This window comes from Castor canadensis, chromosome 12 (genome assembly GCF_047511655.1).
Source record: "Castor canadensis chromosome 12, mCasCan1.hap1v2, whole genome shotgun sequence".
NCBI classification, from domain to species: Eukaryota; Metazoa; Chordata; class Mammalia; order Rodentia; family Castoridae; genus Castor; species Castor canadensis.
This window is the reverse complement of record NC_133397.1, coordinates 79,353,810-79,371,560: the sequence shown is the minus strand read 5'-3', so window position 1 is coordinate 79,371,560 and position 17,751 is coordinate 79,353,810. Positions and strand designations below refer to the sequence as shown.

Here is a 17,751-nt window from a genome sequence, read left to right as displayed (position 1 = left end):
GAACTTCATCCCATTAACAAGGGAAGAATATAAATTGTGTCCAATAATTTCAAAATTCATACTAGAGATGATAAGATACAATAAATTCCAGGACGGATGGATCAATTTCTTGCAACTGCTTGTGGTTCCTGCCACACTTTTACCAGTGGACAGATGAGGGGGATTCCACAGCTTCCTACTTTCCACACAAAACCATAGGACCCTGAGATCCACAGGTATGACAAGCATTTCAAAGTGTCTCACAAGGAGAAACACAAGGTGGAAGTTTTAGCAAGGATTTATTTGAACATAACAGGTTAAAGAATGAACAAGTTTAGGGACATGGGAAAGAGAGAGAAACATTTTCTGAAATCCAAGTAGGAAAGAGGAGCAAGACTTGGAATGGTGGTCTAGTTTCTGTGGTCTTATACTTTCAAGGGACAGGGGAATCCATATCACCAAAGGCAACCAATTCTAACCATTAGACAATGTTTCTGTGTACCCAATATGAGTGCTGTTTATTATTGTAAACTATAGAGATGTTCTGTAAACATAACCAAAAGTGAAGGACAAGAGGTGAGTTGTAGGTTTCTTTGTGACAGGCAAGACTTTATCTCTACATATGCAAGGATACTTGTACCTGGTTAATATCCCAATGAGGAAGGCAGATGCACATAGCACATTGTCTCCCTGTTCCTATAACTTAGCCTCTAAAAGGAAATGGGAGGGGGGCATCTAGTTGCTCTGGCTGCCCAGCTTTCATCTCCTTGTTCCAATGCCTTAATCTGGCCCTTTAAATAATTACTAAAGTAAGATAATTTACCTGTCTCCCCATCTATCTATCCTGTCTCAATAATATAAATCTATCATTATGATCAGCTGCCCTGTAAGTATTGCTGGATACACAACCACATGGGATCTAACCATGCCTAACAATCACATGAATTTTGATTTTTAAGACTCACTTTAAGAACTAAAATTTAAGATAATATAAATGCTACCCCGTGCCAGTGCTGTGGGAATCACTATGACATATTCAGACTTCTGCTTACCTCATAGTAACTTCTAATTAATTGGGTATTTTTACCCAAGTTTTATAAAAGTGATTAACCAAGACTTCTTTTATGGGAATAAGATGACAAAATATAAGTTTCCTCCACATGACTCCATGAATGATAAGAGTCAGGATAGCAAAGGAGAGATTATATTCCAAAGAGAGAAAGAGAAAGAGGAAGAGATAGGTGACAGGAAAGCTAAAAATTCAAAGAGAAACAGAGAGAAACACAGGATGCAGAAAAACACAGGAAACACTCTTTAGCTCAAACCCCAGCTCCTATTGGGGAGGGAATGCTAAAGTCCCAATCTTATATTAAGGCAAGGAACTCTGATGATAATAGACTGGCAGTCTGAGGCACAGGAGATACCACAGTCTTGAAAGCCTTAAGTACAGTGTGAGTATTTAGTGTGAGAGTGAATGCTCCTGCAAGGCAAGTTAGCACTGGAGAAGGAATCCACTGTATTGCTTTCTATATCTTAGAGTACAGTAACCAGTTACCACAATTAGAGGGGAGCTATTCTTTGAGACTATTCTTTGTAGTTTAAATGTATAACTAAATTAATAATTAACCAAAGGACTCATATCTAAAAAAAGAAGCAGTATCAGATCAGGGTTGTCTTTGGGGATCCTGAGGTTAGTGCTTTCTATTCCTCAGAAGCATTCAAAGTCTGGGGAGATCAAGGTTGTTAAGCTGGATCAACAGCCATAGTGATTCTGTCCCCTGCCCCACCTCAGCTGTTCCAGCTGCTGCAGTGCCTCAGCTAAGAAGCACCACAGGCTCTGCCAGGGAGACCAGTGTGAGCTTCTGTTGTTCTTACAGTCCACTCTGGAAGCGTTTCAGGAATGAATGGGAAAGGTAAAGTTGGGTGAATGGATCTAGAATGCAGTCCTCAGCCTCTATACCTCTTACCATTGCACCCCTCAGGATTTCTTAAGATCACCCTGTGTTGCAAAGCCATACCTTTGTCATCTAATTTGGAGTATGCTACCTTGACTTTAACTGCCCTGTGATCATTATTTTACAGACTTTATGGTGAAGTTCTAGTAAGGTGTGAATAATTACTTGGGCAACTTATTGATGAGTGGAATCATTTTGTTTTCATTTGAGAAATTTTATTTGATGTGCGTTTCACATTTGACTTTTCCATAGTCAGGACATTGGAGTCCCCCAAAAAATCCTGTAAGCTTGCTAAGCCACAAGATGGTGACAAAACCCCACAAGAACAAAGCCCATGGACTAATCTTAGACGTCCTGGGAAAGCAGGAGGGATGGTGTCCAATATGAACAGGTGTCCTGAGGCTTCTTAGCTCTCTGCCTGGCTTTCATAGCTCACATGGTGCTATGAGCAGCTGGGATGCTGTTTACATTGAGCTGTGTCTTTCTGTGCAAGTTCCTGAGATTTTTCTTTTACTTTATATCTGTGATAAGCACAACCCATCAATGATGATCCTTCTACCAGCATTCTTGAAGTGAAGTCAGAACTACACGTCATCAATGGACCAGGATGTAAGAGAACATAGGTCACAGCTCTGAAGATATGCCAGCCATGTGTGCAGCCATGATGAATTGTGCCCGTGAAATCAGAGTAGGAGCAGGATTTAAACCACTGAAGATTCCAGTCAGTAAGGTGGACTAGACACACTGGGTGTGTCCTATACAGAGGGCAAGATTGTAAGGCAGAAGTCAGGTTGAAATTTCAGTCCCATTCCAAACCTGTTCCCCAGAATCCTCAGCAATGAGTAAGTCACTGCTCTGTGTACAAGGCATAAGGGTGGATTCTGAACTTCATGATCCTCAGATTTGTAGTGTAGAAATCTCATGGTGATGTGCCCATTTGTGGTCATTGTGTTCATACTCTGTTTGTTAGAAAATTTAATGTGATGTCTTATAAAGCAATTTAAACTACAATTTATTAATGTATCAATTTATTTATTAGTTTACTGAATGCAAACAATAGACGTTTAATTTCTGTGTTTATCGATCTTAGGTGGAATAACTATGACTTAGTTAAAACTCTGGGCTGGGGTCATTTGCTGACTCTCCTCTTTAGTCTTGCCAGGTCAGGACCTGTAAGAACAGCCCACAGACTAGAAGCCCCACAGAGCCAGGTCCGGTTCTGATATCCTGGTCTTTCATACTCTTGTATTAGTCTCAGGCTTTTTCTTTGGTTCAGTGCCGCAGGATATTGACCACATTCTTTCTCAGTGTCCCCTACCAGGGAGCAGCACGGGCAGGAATAATGTTCTCCATGTATTCAGCCCCATTCCCTCAGCAGATCAGCTGGATCCTTAACAGCCCTGAGCCAGAGCCCAACTTCCTGACTTCAGTGATGGTTTAAGGCCCCTTTCTAAGTCTTTTCTATTTTGTCCAGTATTTAAAAGTCTGTGCTGGCTTTAAATTAATAAGCCACAATAACACACTTGCTGATGCCAACATTGCCACCTGGATAATTAGAAAACTGAATTTGTTGTCATCCTCAAGACCAACCTGCTTCTTCCAACCTCAGTTGGATCTCTCCTCTTCATCCAACTTAAATTCATTCTGAAATTTAAAGTGTGGCAAAACTCTTCATACCCACACAACAGCCAGCCAGACACTTTCTTTTTTGGTTTATTGAGCATAAGCTCTCTCCTGCTTTGCATCAGTAAGGATAAGAAATCTCTCACAGCCAAGAGCACTATTGGAGACTAGGAAGAACATGAAATCAGATAAAAAATGAAACACAGGAGGATTGGGGTTCATTGTTTTTAGGTAGGATTTTGATTCCTCATAAAATGACAAGATCAGGAGTTTTGCCGTGTACTTTGTCTTGGCACAGTTAAGTTAGGACACAATGCTAAGAGCTTCTGTAGCCCTTGTGGCAATGAGGCATTGAACACAAGATTAAAAAGTCAATGGGGTGATGGTGACAACAGAAATATAGAGAATCTGAGTCCTTCCATCTGTCATTGAGCTACTGCAATAAGGCTAAGCAGACTTCTGTTTGTGGCTTAAGCTGTCACTATAGTTTCTTTACATTGCTTCTAAAATATCTAGAAAAGAAACTAAAATACAGAGCCTTGGCTGGGCCTTCTTATTTCCCTTCAGGAGAAAATAGGCATTATCATGTATCTATGTGTATTATTGATGGGAGTCAGAGGCACAAAGGGCTGAGAAGCAGAATGAGTTATATTCCCCCTTGGCATCTTGGTCATGCTGTGTCATTGTCTACAGAAATAGAAAACACTTCAGAAGTTTATAAATTTTATGTTGTCCATACTCCTTTTTATTTTCATACTATAAACCTCAAACAGCTTCTTCCTTTCTTTAATAACTCTGTCCTTCAAGGAGTGAGATGCATAGTGGCAGTAAAATCAGAAAGACACAAAGACAGTGGAAATGACAAGGGTGGGTTGAGCTTATATTTATATCCTCAACACCAAAATTATTTTTGCAGATTTTCCCTCTATTCGCAGTACTTCTGATGGAGAATGGGCTGACATATCCATGCAGGTTCCTGTCAGGAGTTGCATTTTGAGCATTTACAGAAAAAAACTTCTGTGAAGTTAGTGCTGGATTGAAGGGAAAGAAGCAGGATGGTGAATATGTGTTATAGCACAGAGAAGGCCACAGGGAGTCCTGAGAAATGTTGTTGGTGTGGGAAGAAAGAAATCATCACTCAAAGCTCTGTCTATAGCCTTGGTATCCTCCATTTAGGGACCATTTATCAAGAAAGACCAGGCAAAGGAAGAAGATGGGTAGTTGTTTTTTTTTAACTTTAAAATTTTAGTTCTATGACCATTCTTGATAAAACCAAAACTCATATTGTGGGAAGATGGGTAGTTCTGAGGAGATTTTGGCCATGGACCAGGTGAAGATGATGGAGGCTTGCCTAGAATAGAGCCTCAGAGGTGAGGACTGGTCCGGTCCGATTTGGAATGCATTGGAGGTCTGGGATTATCATAATAATAGTAATAATCCATTTCTGTTTGTTACCAAGTGGCTCATGCAATGTTTTGAGCATAGAACAACTATAATTTTTTTATTTTTATTTTTATCTTTGGTATATTCAGTCTGTTTTCTGGTGCTCAGAAAGTGGACTCATTTCCTCAAAATTTCTTTTAATTAACCAAGGCTTTGAATCTGTTTCACCTTTCATATTTCTTATTGTTCTTATCTTTTAAAAGAGGTGGCCTGTGTATTCCACTACTGAGTATTCAATATCTTATTCAAAGGCCTCTGTTTACTACTTTGTCAAAAAACAGAGTATTCCTAGCTCAATTAGTGGTAGATGATAAATACTTAATTAGTATTTAACCCTTTCACATCTTTTTGGTTGTTAAATTCATAATTGAAGACATTTTTGGGTAGATTAGAAAAAATATTGTAGCAGCTCCCTTCAGTGGAAAAGTGGAGTGTATTTCCCCATGTTTGGAATTAAAGTTAGTCTGTGTCTTTCTTTGACTAATGCTATCTTATTCAAATCAACCTGCACCAATTATGAAAGGCAGACATCAAAAGATTTTGCAACTTAATATCTCCAACTCTTGGGATATGATAGACCTGATCTCATCTATTAGAGCATGCAAAGCCATGGGGAGGAGAGGAAGACATCTAGCTAATAGTGTGCAACAGGTATTATACAAGTGTGAAGCCAACTTAGACCTCCCTGCCCAGCTGACCAAGGTGTGCGCAGCTGTATAAGGAAGCCCAGGCAAGCCACTAAAGAAACCATCCACTCAAACTGTAGATAAAGCATCCACTCAACCTATAGAGTCATGAGAAATAATGAATCATTGTTTCAGTCCTTCAAATTACAGAGTGCTCTTATGCTGCTGCAGGATTTAGAGAAACTTCACCTGTACCTTAGTAGAAACATGTTAAATATAGTATGTGTTTAATATAACATATGTTTAGTATTTAAATATAATATATATTTAAATATGACCTTACTAAAATTATGTGTGTACAAAAATTCAGATGGAAATTTTTGTCAAACATCTACTCAGCAATGGAGGGTGCTCTGAGAGGAGACACAGATATGTCATGACAAACTTTTGGTGAGCCTCTAAGGACTGTGTTGACATTAGAAGGCATGGACACAGTGCTCTATGGCCCTCATGGAGGCACAGGAGAAGTTTAAGAATGTTCAAAACTCCAGTTTGCTGTGCCTAGGCTTCCTAATAAGAGTTAAGTTAAAACCGCTGTATACATGGCAATACAACTTCTGAAGTATATTGAAGCACATTACTTTTCTGTCAAGGGTTAAAGTTTCATCTCATTATCATAGAAGGAAATGTGCTTATTCTGAAAGCCCATCACGAGGAGTCAGTGGAAATCACCAGGAAGGTCATCGTGATGTGCCCATAAATTGTGCTCCTTCTAGAGCCATGTTCTGAACTTGAGTACACACATTCTGGTTAAATAAACATAGGCTTTCATGGAATGGATTTCTGATTTGGATTCCCTGAACCAGATCACTTCTCTCAGAGGCCTTCCACAACTGGTAAGATCACCTGCAATTGTTAGGAGGTGGTAGAGTTAATATAGGGGCCTCTGTTCTCACAGAGCTGAGGTTACACATAGATTTACAAATGATCCTACCACATTCTCAGGGCTCCTATAAAGAAGATAACATTGTAGTCACCTGGGTTCCAGCAAGATATCTACACAGTGGTCATTTGACCTTCTAGTCTTACAGAGATGATGGGAGGGAGAGTTGTTTAGATTTCCTTTTTCAAAAGCTATCAAGTTAACCATTGGTCAAAAACCACAGTAGGCAACAAATAACACGACCAAGAGAGACAAGTCAACCTGTGCTCCCATGGAGACTTCTGGCCCTAATAGCCCTCTGTAATCATTAGAATCTATTAGGAGACAGTTTCCTAAGCACCTGAATATTGCCTTGGAGGGGACAATAAAAACAGAACTTGAAAGTGAGAAAGTAGGTTTTCTTAATAGCATTTAGACCTAATTGAGGCCAGGATGAGGAGCATGAAGATAAACACTTGATTTTTGTGTTCAAAATCACAATGACAATTGGGTATTATACTCATTCTTATGGCTATTTCCTACATCTTATCAGGTAACATAGATCCAGAAATTGATTTTCATATAAAACTGATGAAAACATTCAAACTGTGTTATGAGCTTAAATAAAAACACAAACAAAAATACAGTCTTTTCTATACATTGGAAAAAATATTTATCTTTGTAACATGTGAAAAAGTATACTGTCCACAGTGAATAGAAAGGGGTAAAATGGAAGGAAGATTCAGGTTTGACCCAGGGAACTGCCATCCTCTCCATTGGGTCTAAAACCTCAGGACTCTGAAAAAAAATCAGAGGTCCATATAATAATAGCTCTGGGCTTTTCTCTCCAGAGATAGCCTCTCCCCAGATGGTAAAGGGCCATCTTTACTTGTTCCTTCCTTACACATGACAATGAATGGCTGAGTAGATCTTTATGCAACTCTCCTGCAGTTCCCACTATGTAAATTCTGCTGAGGTTGGATAGAGTAGGCATTGGATACACTTAGGGAACTGAATTGATTTGTGATAAAAGGAAGGGAATAGAGACAGAACAAGAGAGGGAGAGAAACAGGGAGAGGGAAAGGCAGAAAGTCGACACTGAGATTTCATTAGACTGTGGATCGTCCCTGAATTGTCATATTCTATTTTGTGGCAGCTCTGAGTAACAGTTTATATGTGAAAATATGCAAATGTAAATTAAGAAACTTAAGCAACTGAAATTGGGCTTTAAATGAAATCACCAGTGTACTTATAAGAGCAAGACAGAGAGACAGACAACAGAACATAGGGAAATGGAAACACAAAGACAGAGACTGTAGAGATGTGGTCAGAGCAAACTTTCCTCTGGAGCCTTTTCAAAAAGTCCAGTATGGTATCTTGGGAAATTGATTTTAGATCTGTCCCTCAGGAATTGGGACATAGTAATTTCTGTTGTTTTAAAATCACAAGTCATTATTTTAAAATAATTTTTGACAACAGCCCTTGAAAGCTAATCTAAAGGGAACACAAGACAAACCTGGACAAAATTGGCTATAGTCATTTGTAATCTCTGTTCTAACCTTTCTAATGCTATATATAAATGGACTGGTGGGGACTTTACAGTAGAAAAACTGTACATGAAATCACACATATAAATGGAGTAACTATTGGTGATAAAATAATTATTTGTAATCTATTATTGAGTATGACATAAGGCTTATGACACATTGCATCTTCATTCTAAGATACACAAAGGCACATAATAGTGCACTAGAGACTCTTTTCTTCAAATATTACACATCATGGTACATCATCTGATTAAACCCTCAGGATACCTCTTGATGTCTTAGGTCTTCATTTCGCAGATTAGATAACCCATCATCTGAGCCCACGGGTGGATTCTGCAATGTCACATGGTCAGTGAAGGCTGAGGCTGGGATTTGAAACCAGATCTGTCTGATCTTATGTATATTCCTTCCTGTGGACAAATGTATCCCATAGATAAACTCATGACTCATAATATTATACAAAAGATAAGTATAGAATAGTGTCAATTCACAGCACACTGCTTCCTCTGATCCATGCCATGTTGACCTTAGTCTTAAACTCAGTCTGTCTGCAATTTTTTCCCAGAAAACACAAATCTTCAAAATCCTTTACAAACTGTAGATGACCTTAGTTCAGATTTAGGAGCAGGACATAACTTGCACTGCCTTGACCCCTGCTTCATCAAGTCTTTTTCTTTCAAACTGTCCCTCTCAGATTGTGTCCTGTATCATTTCTCCTTCTAACAAGAAAAAAAGGACCAAAACAAATAAGCAAGTATTCTTCAGTGCCATTAATTTTGCTGTAGATTCCTCTGGAATCAGATTGTATTAGATTTAATCAAGGAAGATTTATCCAAGACATTTTGTAACTATGAAGAACTTTGGTACTAACTCTTCTTACTGTAAAAAAAAAGTTCTGTCTCTTGTCAAAATTGACACCACATGATAAGGTGGCAATATTGAGAGATCAGAGGACAACCACCAACTCTGGGATTAAAAAATATCTTCTCTTTTTGTATGAGTTTGCTGTAGATGCTTAAACAGATCACCAGTACTCACTAGCTTCAAATAAAACAAACAGATTTTCTCATAGTTCTAAAAGTCAGAAATCTCATTTAACTGAAATCAAGTAGTCAGCCTGGCTTGGTGACTCATGCTTGTAATCCCAGCACATGTGAGGTAGAGGCAGGAAGATCATGACTTCACGGTTCACATAATGAGTTCCAGGCCAGTCTGAGCTGTATAGTAATAACTTGTCTGAAATAAAAAAAACAAAACAACTAGTCTAAGGTGCTAACTTCCTTCTGAGTCTGCAAGGGAGGGAATCTGATTCCTGCCTTTCTAGCTTAAAGATGTTTCCACAAACCAACAACCATCTCATTGTCACATCAGCTATCTTACTGTGATCCCCTCCCTTCATATCATTAGAACATCTGTGATTACATGGTCTTACCCAAATAATTCAGGATAATATTCAGATCTAAAAATCCTTAAACTAATCACATGTACCAAGATCCTTTTGGCATAAAAGGTAATAATTTTATGTTCTAGAAAATAAGAGATGATTTCTCTGGGGGTTTTGTTATTCATTCACCAAGCCACTATTATCATCTATTCTCCAAAACTGCACTCTTCTAAAGTAAATGAAATATCACACAGCAGATTAATGAAAGAAAAAAGCATGAAGAAATCTGTGACTTTGGGCACTCTGATATGTGGGGTTCAAAGGCTAGGGGATGCTTATTTCACTGCTTCTAATGTGGACCTATGATGCAAACCTATTTGTTAGATGCTTTTCTTATTTTGTGGCCCAGAAAGTGAATTATTGCTTCAATACAACCTAAAAGATGTTAGTAAAGGGAAATTAAATGTTTCTAGGATATTTTAAATTTTCCTATTCATTTATTATACTTCTCTTCGTGACCCTACTGCTGAGAGAGTTTCTTTGGTGGATCCAGGATCTCAAGATCACTGTGAGGGTCTGGTAGAAGTGCCAGTGAGGCTTCTCTGTAGCCTAGCTCTCTTTCCTATTGCTCAGTCACAGCAGCAAAGATATATAAAGGAAACAGGTATGTACTCTTGAGTAGATTGGGTTCAGGTACCAATTTGGATTCATAAGGTTAAAGAAATGTCATTCTATGTATATCAGGCAGGATTAAAAAAAAATAAAAGCAATGGGTGTCTTTATAGCTTTTGAAAATAATTTTTGATTGACACATTTATTTCTTGGTGTACAATATGATGTTCCATATATGTATACATTGTGCAATAATCAATCAAGTTTAATTAGCATAGTCATTAGCTCAAACAATTTTGTGAGCCTTTCAAAGACCTGGGGATTTGCCAATCAAATATAACAAGCCTAGAAATTGGGGATTTTCTGGACCTCCACCAGTAGCCAGGTGTGTCTACCACCCAAGATTTTGACTGTCTAACCATGAGACCTGCAGATCTATCTAGGAAATTGCACTGTAATGGTGCTAATGCTCTCGGCTCCCAGATCACCAATGCAGACAACATAGAAGAAATAAAACTCTGAAAAATATGTGAACAAGCAGAATACATTTTAGGTCATTTATGGAAACTTCTGACAGGAAGAGTTAATGCAAAGTTTATTCACAATATAGCAATACTTATTGAAGTCATCAGAATCCCCTCCATCCATGTCTTTTAACCCAGGTGCTGATGACAGGACAAAATACTCCATTTTTAGTTTCCAAATTTCACAGAGACCCCCCATGGAGCAACTTCATCAGAAACCAGAGAGGGAGAAGGGGAAGTGACAGTTGTGCTTCGAGAATGATGCAGACGCTGGGTAATTGACAGTCAGAAGTGATCACTATTTCCTGACTCAAAAACAGGTCAGTTAGGTGATGGCTCTAGATCACACTTGCAACTGTTTACAAATATTATTATTAAGTCTAGAGTCATAGCAACAAATTTCATTGTCACATAATAAATACAAAAATGAGAAATGACATTAAATTTTTACAGCAATTGCATGACCTTCCTTTTTTTTTGACAGTAATAGGGTTTAAACTATGCCTCATAATTTCTAGACAGGTACTCTACTACTTGAGCCATGCTCTCAGCCCATTACTTCCTTGAAAATACACACACACACACACACACACACACACACACACACACACACACACAGATATGACATTTTTTCCTTTATATAAAAACTTTGCTACTAAAATTTGTTCTGAATCCAAGAACAACCTCATCATAACTGAGAGGAAGTTAAAGATGTTGAAGTGAAGCCCTGCCTTAGAACTGCTGAATGGCAGTCTTCACTTCAGCCAGATAACAATGATCCAGAGATGATTTTAGAAGTTATGTTTTAGGGAATTTTTACTTCAGTGAATGAGATCTTTTAAGAAAATTGATTTAATTCATACACTGAGAACATATTCAAGTTTTTTATGTTTAAATAACACAAAATTAATTTTCATTTTTAATGCTAAAGTTTGAAATAATTATTTCTCAATAAAATTATCTTATCCATTGAAGGTAAAATGGATTAATATCTTTTCAGTAACTTGAGGAAATATTAAAATATAAAACAAACAAATTTTATGTGTCTGTTTAGCTAGTGTACATAATTTTCTTTCAGTAGTTTGACATCAGAAATCGATAGACTGGAGGTGAGCCCAGTGACCAGCATCAAAACCACTCAGCTGAGCCCTGCCTGGATCAGGCAAATCACTGTGAGGGTGAACATCAATATGCGTTAAGATAAATTCTTTGTGTTGTGAGCACTGTGTTTTGGAGAGGTTTGTTATACACTATTATTATTGAGAAAATCATTCACAGGGCTGTGTTCTGGGCACATGCAGATCAACAGGTTCTGGCCAGAGCCTGGCACAGCTGCAGCATTGGCTTATTTCAATAATAAGAGAGATAATGAAAAGCAATGCAAGAACCCTTTCCTCCTGCTCATCTCACAGTAGCCACTGTTTAGAGCTATGGATAAAAACGTTTTCTTGATATTTATGTTATCATTGTTATCCATACTGATGATAATAGTGCTCAAATTATTCCACCTTCACACCAATGTAAGTACTAATTTAACTTTCGTATTTTATGTTCACAGTGCATATTTGTGCTTTAAATCACTCCCCTGTGCATGAAAATGTCCAACTCCATTCAATAATCAATGTGAATTTGAGGAATCCCAGAAAGGGGAAAGTAATAAGAAAAGAGGAAAAACACAAAGTTGGGCAAAGGCTGGTATTCTCTGATACATTTAGCAACTTAAATGTTTATAAGGTTGTGGATCTTTCTCCTGATTTATTTTTATTGGAACTTTACATTTCTCCTGTGTTCATTCACTTTTCCTCTCAGTGATTATTGACACATGGGACAAAATCTCTCCTTTCCCTTACAGTCTTACAAAAAATAACCCTATTATTCATAATTATTTTTTATTTTTTGTTAATTTTTCAGGTATTTACACATTCGTTCCTTACAAATTCTACTATAAAAAACACATAATTTAGGAACTTATATTCAGGTGACAGTTTATAGACTCCCATATACTTGTGTATCCTCATGAATCTGAGAATCTTGGGTATTTGGTAACAAAGGTGCTGGCTTAGAAAGACAGGTGAGGTCACTGGTAAACAGTAGACAGAGACCAGGGAAGGCCCAATAATATCAAACTTTAGATCACAGGAAAATCCTTGCTCATGATGAGGCTAGAGCTACCTTGATCCTGATCTCCCTAACCCCACCATGTATATTCAGAAGAGACTGCAAACTTCATGTATAGGGCCCTGTGACTGGAGCTACTGCCTTTGTACATAGATGGAGAAAGTTCTAGCCACCTGTAGGGCATCACCCTATTACCATATTTGGGTGGAAAATGTAAACCTCACTCAGGATGAGCCAAAGATGCCCCAGGCACTGAGACCTTGCCCAGTGAAATCCTGGGGAACTGTGCAAACTGAATAGGGTACATCCTCACCCCCCCATGGCTGTCTCTACTCCCATATATTTGGCTAGAATGTTGGAAATGAAAAGCTCTATAAATGAAATAAAAATACAGTAGATAGTATCACCAGTAAACTAAAACAAGTAGAAGAGTATCACGGATAGAAGATAAGGTTGAAGGAATATTACACTCAGACAGCAATAATGAAAAGAAAACCAAGTATGACCATGACCTTCAAGAATGATGAGAAATGACCAATAGATCAAACCTAAGAATATTTGGGATGCAAAAAGCCCTGAGATACAAACTGAAGGCATAGAAAACCAATTCAATTAAACTGTAACACAAAATTTTCCAAATCTTGGGAAAGATGTGGACAGAAGGTATGAAAAATGTTATAGACTTGACCAGAAGGGAATTTCTCCATGTAACATTATAGTTAAAATGCTAAGACTACAGAACAAAGAAAAGAATACTGCAAAAGAAAATGCCAACTCATTTAGGAGAAAAACACATCAGAGTTATGTCAGACCCTGTAGCAGAAGTCCTGTAATACAGGAAAGTATGAAACAGTATATTTCCCTCTATGAATGAAAATATCTGCCTAACTGGATTACTATACTCAGAAGAGTTATCCAAAAATAAAATAAAGGCTTTCCAAGAAAAGCATAAGTAAATGAATTTCATTTCCACTAATCCTACAGAAAATACTAAAAGAAAAAAAATTATATACAGAAGAAAAAGACAGTCACAAACATAAGAGTTCAGGAAAGAGTAAGTTTTATGAGAGGAAGAGACAAACACATGAGAGTTAGAAAAGAATGAAATATGTTCAACTCAGTAAGCCAGAGAAATGAAAAAGATGAATAAAGGCAAAAGAAAATGACAAATAGCACTAAAATTAAAATATAAAAAAAAAACCAGAATGACAGAAAAGAGAAAACACCCCTCAATCATAACCATTAATGTAAATCTCCAATTAAAGATGTAGAATGGCTGATTGGATTAATAATACAATATGCAACTGCATGTTGTCTATAAGAGATCACACCTCACATCAAAGACATACACAGAAACCAAAAGAAAGGATAGCAGCTAATACACCAAATAGCAAAAACTAAAAGCAAGCAGGAGCAAATATACTCATATCTCACAAAGTAGACTTCAAACAAAAATTAGAATAGATAAAGAATGCCACTACAGAAATGTATTCTTCCAGGGGATACATGTGTCTCTCCCCTCCAGAAGTATAGTCCATATTTCATAAAGTGAATGAATTTCCCACTTGAAAACACTGAGATTGGATACATGAGTCTCTTCCATTAAACAGTATAGGACTATTTTTCATAAAGTCAATGATTCCCCCACTTGAAAATGCTGACAGGGAGTATCCAAAATGGTAACGGGGCACAGACGCAGACTGCATGAACTCCGTGAATCAGGGACCTTGCTCAGATGCTGGAGACATCCTTGGCTGAGGTACAGCACCAGGGAGAGCTGAAACCTCAGCACCCTGAGCCCCTATCCCATGGGAGGCTTCTCCCATGATAAACCCATACCATGATAAACTGAAAGAACATGCAGGCCTCTGCTCTGCAGGCCTACCATGCCACTGCCCACCAGCCCACCAGGCTGCCACATGCCTGCTGGCCCACTGGCATGCCAGGCCTCCAATGCACAGGACTGCCAGACTGCAGCCTGCTCACCAGCCCACCAACACACCAGCTACCTTCCACCACAGGAGGGCTACAAGACCACCAGATGGAGGCACAAAACCTGCCTAAGAGATGAAGGCAAGCAGGACTGTATGCTAAAGGTAGAACACCAGAACTAATAAGACTGAAATTCTACTGTTCTTAAACTTGGGATTTTTTTTTTCTTTTTTCTTTTCTTTAAGTGTTGGATTGTCTTATTACTGTTTGATTGTCCACCATCTCTCCCTGTTGATTTCTTTGGTTCTCCATTTTTAAAATTTTTCCTTTCTTTTCATTTTTCTTTTTTCTCCTTCTTTCTTGGTTTTATTAGTTTTAGTATTGTAAGTTAGCTAATACTAAATTACACATAGAACAGGAACAGAAACAGTTCCAAGTAGAATCATGGGAAGATGAAAAAGGGATGGAAACAATTCTTCCCATAAAAATAATACAGGATTCAGAGGGAAATGAAGAACACAGATACTCAGATCCAGACTCCAACAATACAAAGTTAAACTAAACCAAGGAACTCAACAGACCCTACAAGAACACTCTGAAAGAAGAAATCCTGCAAGTAATCAATGAAAATTTCATAGAGATGTTACTGGACATGGTCAACCAAAATGTACAGAATGTACTCAAGAAATTCCAAGACAACAAAAAGGAGAAATATGACAAAACAGAGAAACGAATAAATGAAATCATAGGAGCCCTAAATAAACACCAAAGTGAAACAGAGAACATCATAAATAGAGAAATAAATGAATCAAGGATGAAAATTGACAATATTAAAGAGGAAGTGACTCATGATTTGGAAAACCTCAGAAAAAAGAATGAAACAGAAATACAAAATAATCTGCCACTCCAGGAGATTAGAATAAGCAGAAGATACAATCTCCAAATTCAAATATAAAATGGTAATTAAAGGAAAAACTGAAGAACTATTAGTCAGAAAACTCAAGGCCAGGGAAAGGAATATGCACGAACTGATTAACTCCATCAAAAGACAAAACCTGTGAATGATGGACATGGAAGAAGGAGAAGAGGTGCAAGCAAAAGGAACTTGTAATATATTCAACAAAATAATAACAGAAAATGTCCCAAACCTAGAGAAAATTCTGCCTATTCAGGTACAGGAAGCCTCCATTACACCAAACAGACTTAATCAAAATAGAACTACTCCACAGCATATTCGTATTAAAACAACAAGGACAGAGAATAGAGAAAGAATATTGAAGGCTGTAAGAGAGAAAAAACAAATAACATATAAAGGTAAACCCACTAAAATCACAACAGATTTCTCAATGGAAACGTTAAAAGCAAGAAGAGCATGGAATGAGATATTCTGGGCAGTGAATGAAAATAACTTCAACCCAAGAATACTCTACCCAGCAAAACTATTATTCAAACTAGATGGAGCAATAAAGTCTTCAATGGTAAGCAGAATCTACAATATATGAGCATCAAGTCACCACTAGAAAAGATTCTTCAAGGAATTCTGCACACAGAAAATGAAAGCAATCAAAAGCATGAAAGGGAAAGTAGTACCAACCACAGGAGAAGAAAAGGCAAGAAATTATAGAGTAATATTGATTCAGTTGCACATAATCAAACCTGTAAACAACAAAGACAACTAAATGACAGGAATCACCACATTCCTATCAATACTAACAATGAATGTTAATGGACTAAATTCCCCCATCAAAAGACACCATTGGGCAAATTGGATTAAAAAGGAAGATCCAATAATATGCTGCCTACAGGAAACCCACCTCATCAACAGAAACATGCACTGGCGTAGGGTGAAAGTCTGGTAGAAGATCTACCTAGACAATGACCCCTGAAAACAGACAGGGGTAGCAATATTTATTTTGGACAAAGTAGACTTAAAACTACATTGATCAAATGAGAGAAAGAAGGCATTCCGTACTAATAAAACCAAAAAGAAATAAGAATTACCAACCTATACGTACTCAATGTCAATGCACTAAATTTCATCAAACACACTCCGAAGGACCTAAAAACATATATGGACTCCAACACAGTGGTAGTGGGAGACTTTAATCGCCTCCTAACACCAATAGATAGGTCATTCAAATGAAAACATCAATAAAGAAATTATAGAACGAAATCACACCATTGATCAAATGGACCTAGCTGATGTTTACAGAATATTTCATCCAAATTCTGCACAATATATGTTCTTCTCAGCAGCTCATGGAACCTTCTCCAAAATTGATCATATCTTAGGGCACAAAGCAAGCCTCAGCAAATATAAGAAAATAGAAATTATACCATGCATTTTAGCAGATCACAATGCATTAAAACTAGAACTCAACAACAAAAACAACAGAAAAAAAACATGCAAACAATTGGAAGCTAAACAACACATTCTTCAATTATCAATGGATCATTGATGAAATAAGAGAGGAAATTAAAAGTTTCCTGGAAGTAAATGAAAATGAAAACACGACCTTCTGAACCTGTGGGATACACTGAATGCAGTCCTAAGAGGAAAGTTTATAACCACAGTGCATATATTAAAGAGACAGAAAGTTCTCATGCCAATGACCTAATGTGACATCTCAAAGTCCCAGAAAAACAAGAACAAGCAAATCTCAAGTAAGCAGGAGGAGAGAAATAATAAAAATAAGGTCTGAAATCAATGAAATAGAAACAAACAACAAAAAATACAAAGAGATGATTACAAGATGGTGGCTAGAGGGAAGAAGCAGAAAGTGTGCCTCCTATAGTGAAATCTTGGAGAGACACTGGAGTCATACCTTGCAGGCAAAACCACTGAGAAGAGGCAAAACTTTGACTCCTCCACACCTCCAGCTGGCACAGAGCATCTCCACTTCATGTTAAATGGAGAAACCAGGAGGGCCCCCGGGCCACCAGTCACCCGCACCCAGATGGCTGGGGAAGATGTGGACAAGGTGAGTTTAATGGTACCACGGTACTCCCACAGACAACCCTGGGCCAGATCAGCATAGTCCCCTGGACAGACCAACCTCCACCTGGGGAAAAAAGGGAAACTGAGT

The 17,751-nt window shown here is 37.9% G+C and overlaps 1 protein-coding gene across 19 annotated transcripts in view; it reads left to right on the top strand.

Moving 5' to 3' along the window:
* Nucleotides 1-17,751, top strand: part of LOC141414859 (myomegalin-like) — a 124,226-nt gene that overhangs the window by 76,363 nt on the left and 30,112 nt on the right. For 18 of the 19 annotated variants that reach the window (XR_012439798.1, XR_012439795.1, XR_012439791.1 and 15 more), the window contains one exon: nt 1-17,751. This exon is cut by the window's left edge. The exons of the other annotated variant lie outside the window; for it this stretch is intronic. The gene's annotated coding sequence lies outside the window, so the exon portion shown is untranslated. 19 annotated transcript variants of the gene reach the window in all.